Source organism: Petaurus breviceps, unplaced genomic scaffold, assembly GCF_028583685.1.
Source record: "Petaurus breviceps papuanus isolate PSGF00001 unplaced genomic scaffold, PetGlider_PUasm1.0 189, whole genome shotgun sequence".
NCBI classification, from domain to species: Eukaryota; Metazoa; Chordata; class Mammalia; order Diprotodontia; family Petauridae; genus Petaurus; species Petaurus breviceps.
Window position 1 is genome coordinate 1,154,570 of NW_027185809.1, and position 6,689 is coordinate 1,161,258.

The 6,689-nt window shown below is 40.1% G+C and overlaps 1 protein-coding gene and 1 long non-coding RNA gene across 5 annotated transcripts in view; one reads left to right on the top strand and one right to left on the bottom strand.

Annotated features, from left to right (window-relative positions):
- LOC138164189 (deubiquitinase DESI2-like) overlaps nucleotides 1-6,689 on the top strand; it is a 115,276-nt gene that overhangs the window by 105,127 nt on the left and 3,460 nt on the right. The gene's annotated exons all lie outside the window — the stretch shown is intronic.
- Nucleotides 1-6,689, bottom strand: part of LOC138164192 (uncharacterized) — a 93,690-nt gene that overhangs the window by 69,950 nt on the left and 17,051 nt on the right. The window lies entirely within an intron of this gene.

A 6,689-nucleotide genomic window follows, 5' to 3' on the forward strand; every position in this document is an offset into this window, starting at 1 on the left:
GAAACATCACTAAGTCAGCAAGCCGACATGGGCTGATGGAGAAGTGCCCAGTCTGCCACCCATTAGTGTCGTGCTTGACAGGATTGATGTCTGGGAACCAAGGTTAGGGAAAGATAATTGCTTAAGGAGTTAACCTAGAAAGGGGGTATTGAAGGACTCATGGGGGCAATGAGACACTATACAAGGGGGAGATAATAGTTGCCTAAGCTGGAATGTTTATAGATACTTTTGTGAAGGATTGATAGGTATAGCTTGTTAGTGTTTCAAGGCTGAGATAAACAATCCTGAGTTGTCGCTGGGCACAGTTAATGCTTTGAAGCTAGGCAGAGTGCAGGTAGGGGGAAGGGGCAGAGTTAATGTTCTGTGACTGGGGGGGGGGTAGTGTGATTTTACAGACTGGTTTTGCAAATTGCTATTACAATTTTACAGACTGGTTTTACAAATAGATGTTACAGATATAGATCCCAAGCACCCCATCACTACCTGTCTGACTGTTCCTTCTCTGCCTCCTTTGATGGATTTCTAATTGTCATTCCCATTAAGCATGGCTGTCCCACAAGACCTTCTCCTTTTCTCTCTCTATACTATCTCATCACTTCCCATGAGTTTAACATCATTTCTATGTAGATTATTCCAAGATCTATATATTTAGCCCAAGTCTCTCTCCTGAGATTCAATCCTGCAACATCAACTGTTACCGAACATCTCAAATTGAACAAAAGTCATTATGTTCCTCCTCCCCCCCAACTCATCCCTCTTCCAAACTTCCATATTATTGTTTCAGACATCGCTATCCTTCCATTCAGTTCCTCAACTTTGGTGTCATACTTTACTCCTCACTCAATCACCCCAAATATCCAATCCACTTATAAATCTTATTTGTACCATCACAGCCTCCTGTACATTGTACAGCCTCTTTTTCTTCATTCACATCACTGCAATCCTAGTTCAGACCCTGTTAGCCTTTCATTTGGACTACTGCAATATCCTTCGAATTCATCTCCCTGCCTCAACTCTCTTTCCATTTAGAGCCACTTTTACCAAAGTAGTTTTCCTAAAGCACAAATGGCTAAAATTAGACATTACATCCCCTCCCCACCAGAAGTGTAGATATGATCATATCACTACTCTTACTCCAACACCCCACTCAATAAACTCAACTGGTTCCCTGTTGCCTCCAGGATCAAATATGAAGTCCTTTGTTTGGTCCTTAATAACCCAACCTCTTCCTGTCTTTCCAATCTTCTTACTCTAGCCCTGCAGCCTACTTGTTGATCCTTGCAGCAATCTCTATACCTTTCCATTGGCTATTCTTAATACTTGAATTTCTTCCCCAACTCACTCACTTCTGCCTCACAGAATCCCTGGCTTCTCTGAATGTTCAGATACACTGCCTCTACAAAGCCTTTCCCAGCCCTTCTAGAGAGCTTTCTCCTCTAAGGTTATCTTCTATATGCTCTACACCCATCTTACATGAACCAATTTATTTACATGTTGTCTTCCCCATTAGACTGTGGGCTTCTTTGCTTTTTCTTTTTGTATCCACAACACTTAGTACAGGGTCTCCTACATAAATACTTATTGACGGAAGAAAAATTGCTAATATTTCAATTTACATAGAGATATTATGGCTTAGGCAGAAATTGAATTGCCCACAATAAAAGAGGTTCTTGAAAATGTTTATTTGTAGGGGCGGCCAGATGGTGCAGTGAGTAAGAGCGCTGGCCCCGGAGTCGGGAGACCTGGGATCAGATCCCACCTCAGATACTCGGCACCCATACAAAAATTACTGGCCGTGTAACCTTGAGCAAGTTACTTAACCCCAATTGCTTTAAAAAATAAAAAAGAAAATGTTTATTTGTACTGTATTTTTTTTTGAAGTATTCATATTCTATTTACATTGTATTTGAGATGGCCAAGGAATTAATTTATACAGTTTTCTTTGGCTTTCCAAAGCCTATTTAAAAGACCATCTAAAATGGAAAAAAAAAATACTGCATTAACTTTTTTTAGCTGCCATATTACTTTGGGGATATATCTATGTCTATCTCTTTTTCAGATCAATGGATCTAGTTACTTCTTTCTCATATTGTAGTTGTAAAGTTGCATACTGAGTCCTAATATTAAAAGTTTACCTTAATCCCAATTACATCTCATCTTATTTGGATCAACCCAACATTCTAGTCTGTGAAGATCTTTCTGTGTCCTAACTTTATCATCTAACTTGTTAGCTATCTTTCCCAGTTTTTCATTACCCAATGATTAGCTTGACAGCTATGCCTTTATCAAGGTAATTAATAAAACATTAAACATCCTAGAGGCAAACATGAATCCCTGGAGTGGTCAACTAAAGACTTCTACTGAAGGTGACATCTAGTCTTTTGGTCTGGCTATTCAATAATTTCTTAAAGCGCTGCAGTTTCAGTGCCCCTCTTTTCACAAGGACCACATGAAATACTTTTTCAAATGATTCACTTCAAATTTAGGTGAGCTCTTTCTATAGCATTGCCCTTACTTCCCTAGTATAAGGCACAGGGTTGCTATAACCTGGACTGTACTTGGGCCTTGGGACTGGAACTCATCAAGTACTTGCTCATTTTCTCTTATTTTGGACTTCAGCTTCCTACTAATAATAACTAACATTTACATAGAGCTTTGAGATCGGCAAAACACTTCTGCAAATATCCTATTTTATTCTTATAACAATCCTGTGAGGTAGGTGGCTATTATTGTTCCCATTTTACAAATGAAGAAACTGAGGCGGGCAAATGTTAAATGAATTGCCCAGGATCATACAGTTAGTAAATGTCTGAGGTCAAATTTGAACTCAGGTCTTCCTAACTCCAGGCCCATTACTCTGTCCGTGATACCACCTAGCTGCTTCTAGTCATTTTTCCTCTGTCCCTTTCAGTCCAAATATAATTGTCCTTGATACAGAAAATGGAAACAAAATAAGAACTGAACAGTTCTGTCTTCTCTGTCATCAGGTGTCATGGTCCCATCCACCATGAGCAATAGTCCCATCCCTTATTTGAACCAAATCTTTTCTTCAATATAGCTAAAAAACCAAAACCCTTCCTCCTTGTTGTCCTTAACTTCCCTTTCCACCTTTGGCTCAGTCATTGCCCAATCGACCATGAGCTATTTTGAACTTAACTCTTTTCCTCAATATAGCTAAAAAAATTTAAACCCGTCCTTTTCATTGTCTGGAGCTTTCCTCACCATCTTCACTTGTCTGAGCTTTAGTATCCTTGATTTGATAGTACCATGTTTTTATCTTCTTCCATCAGTTACCAGCCCTTGCTTCTACCTTAAATCTAAGTTGTTAGGTAAGTTCATTCACATGTATCACATGAGACATCACCTCTTTTCCTCCTTTTCATTCTCAAGAACTTTCCATCCTTCCTGGACTGACTTCTCCAGTAGTATTGTAGGGTATGGAATAATACTTAGACTTTTTCTGAAGCCTTTGAAATCCATATGTCAGATTATGCCTACCTTTCTTTTAAAATTTATTTTGTTTTACATTTATGGACTAAACCAAGCATTTCCATAATATAGCATAATAAAAAGGAGATAGTACATGAAACTGCAAATCTCTTATGTACAACTTCTTTGAAATATATAATAAAGTTATCATGTAAATTTCTTTTTTTTTCTTCTCTCCCCGCTGCCCTAGAGTTGGCTACCATTAGATACATATATAGACAAATGTAAAGTTACTCTATATACACCTCTATTTATCAATTCCTTCTCTGGATGCAGATAGCATCTTTCTTTATAGTCTTTTATTTTTAATTGGTGTATTAGTCAAATTGTATATTAGTCAAAATGACTAAGGCATTCTTAAAACAAAATTGCTGTTCTTGTACACAATGTTCTCTTAGTTCTGCTCAATTCGCTCTTCACTAATTTTTTTTCTCTATCATCAATCCTAAAATGGAGTAGTTACACCTTCCAACATTCCCGTCCCTTTTATACTGACAACCAACTACTCCTTTTTGGTGAGAAAAAGAATAATTCCATTCGTTGGTCTTCCACATTTTGAAAGATGAAAATATTGAGTCAAACCAAGAAGGCATCATACACTTGGCTTTTGGCAGAGAAAGAACTCTAGCAAAGATATTGATAATGGAAGCCTTCCATCTCTCTGATCTAGGCTTGTGATCTGTTACCTGGATTCATCTATTTCTTCTCTCTGCGCATGTGATCTCTAGTATATTCTAATAACAACAGGCAATTGCTTCTGTTTTTACTCCCATTGTTCTTCCAAAAATCTCCATACTCTTTTCCTACTCTTGATACTAGCACCTTCACATAAGTATCTCCTTAATGCTACTATTCCCACCCCCTTTTCTGTCTGAACATGGTTTATCAGTCCAGACCCCCATTCTAGCTATCCCAATAAATTTCATTGATACCCTGAGGTCATCTATGCACAGGAGAGGAACATACAACAGAGGCATTCAGAGGCTCAAGGCCCAGGCTCAGGCTTTTCTAGGCAGGACCTTCACCGGCTGCCAATGTCAGGGAGGACACCAGTCCCTCTTTCCTTCTCTCCCTGGATTCCAAAGAGAAGCTTGAAATGTCCTGACATACTCAATATATGGGAAGAGAGAGGGAAATAGAAGGTGGGGTTACTCCCTTTAAAGGCCACTGAGTGTTTCCCTCTTCCTGGTTGATGGGCCAAACCTCTTAATGTGGCACCCCTTGCCACCATCATAGAATCAGGGCACCAATAAAGGAATTGCTTCATCATGCTTCAAATCCTACATGCTTCAGTGCTGAGTGGGCCCGTGTGGCTGGCCAGAAGAAGTCAGGGCAGGTCAGTATAAGCTCCATGGAATGTACTCTCGTCCAACCCCTACTGATATTCAGCACTCCTTCTTCTCTCACGCTTCCATGTCCCATTCTTCCACCCTCTAACCTGACATTGGTCAGGACTGTCCTGTCCAGATCCTTTCCCTGTCCTCTTTTTTCACCGCCCCTGCACATTCTAGTCTTAATGAGTTACCGGGGGCACTGGGAGGTTATATGATTTGGCCCCTGTCACATAGAGGAAAACTTGAATTTGGGTCTTCTTGACTTCAAAGCCTTAAAGTTTGTAAAGTGCAAAGCAATGATCTTACTTGAAATTTGCACTCTTCCAATTATTTTGAAAGGAACACATCATTCTCCTTGATAACCTAGTGAACAGAGAGATGTTCCTTGGAAGAATCCCAGTCTCCCCTTTGATATCCTTTATAATCCATATCCTCTGAATATGAATTGTAGTCATTTGGGTTTGGTATACTTGCATACTCTAGGAAGTTCACTGCAATTTTCTCTCTGCTTTCCATACTTGATAGACAAACCTTGTCTTTCTTGCCAATTGCTCCCCAGGAGAACTGCAGGGCAAGCAGCCTGTGTGATTTGTCATTCTCTTTTCTCACTTTGATAACATCTTCCTACCTTCCTTCCTTCCTTCCTTCCTTCCTTCCTTCCTTCCTTCCTTCCTTCCTTCCTTCCTTCCTTCCTTCCTTCCCTCCTTCCCTCCCTCCCTCCCTCCCTTCCTTCCTTCCTCAAGACAATCAGGTTAAGTGACTTGCCCATAGTAACACGACAGTGTCAAGTGTCTGATGTCACATTTGAACTCAGGCCCTCCTGACTGTCCCACTTTGTTAACATCCTGATAAGCACACAACTTCCTTTCCCCTTGTCTCACTAGTTGCTTAATATTTTTTTTAAACAACTTGTCTTACTTATCTCTGTTACCAACTTCCTTCTCTTTCTTGTGGAGTTTTGTTTCTTCTTCATGACAGACTTGATCAACTCTTGCTAACTATATCCTTGAACTATTGGTATACTAACACAATCAAAATAGTAAATTATTCCTTCCTTGAATGACTTTTCCTTAACAATCCCATACTGTTTTTTTGGACGGGTTATAATAAATTTGTGTGGATACCTGCTAAGAATTAATAGAAGCCTGAAGCTTTAGAAATGAACCCCAAATTCTATCAGACCATCCAAGCATCAGTAAGCTGGTAGTGAGAGACATTTTTAGGCAGAACATCATTCTGTGGACTCCTGAAGTCTTAGGTTCCTATTCCATAAGGCTGACTCTCTGCTTACTAGCTGTATGACTTTGGACAAGTCATTTAACCGTGTTTGTCTCAGTTTCCTCATCTGTAAAATGAGCTAGAGAGGGAAATGGCAAATCAGTCCAGTAGCTTTGCCAAGAAAACTCCAAAAGGAGTCACGAAGAGTCAGACATGACTGAAAAATGACTGAACAATTGAAAGGCTGACTCCGAGGCAGGGTGGTGTGACCTGACTTGAAGAGGTAATGGAACCTTTCCTTACCTCCAGCACCTCTTCCCTAACCCGAGATGTGATAGATGAGCTCTTGCTCAAAGTTCCCTAAATACTGTTTTTGGCTTGTTTCCTACTCCTGAGACATTCCCAGAAGCCCAATCAGGGGAAAGCCAGCAATATTTCTGGGCTGAAAGCCAGAAAACAGAACAAAACCCCAAACAGCTGCTGCCCCTGCTGCTTCCTAATCTGTACAAAATTTTCAAACCTGAAATTCCAGGGCTACTGCTTCTGTGTCAACTTTCTCTCTCTCTCTCTCTCCTCTCTCTCTCTCTCCTCTCTCTCTCTCTCTCTCTCTCTCTCTCTCTCTCTCTCTCTCTCTCTCTCTCTCTCTCT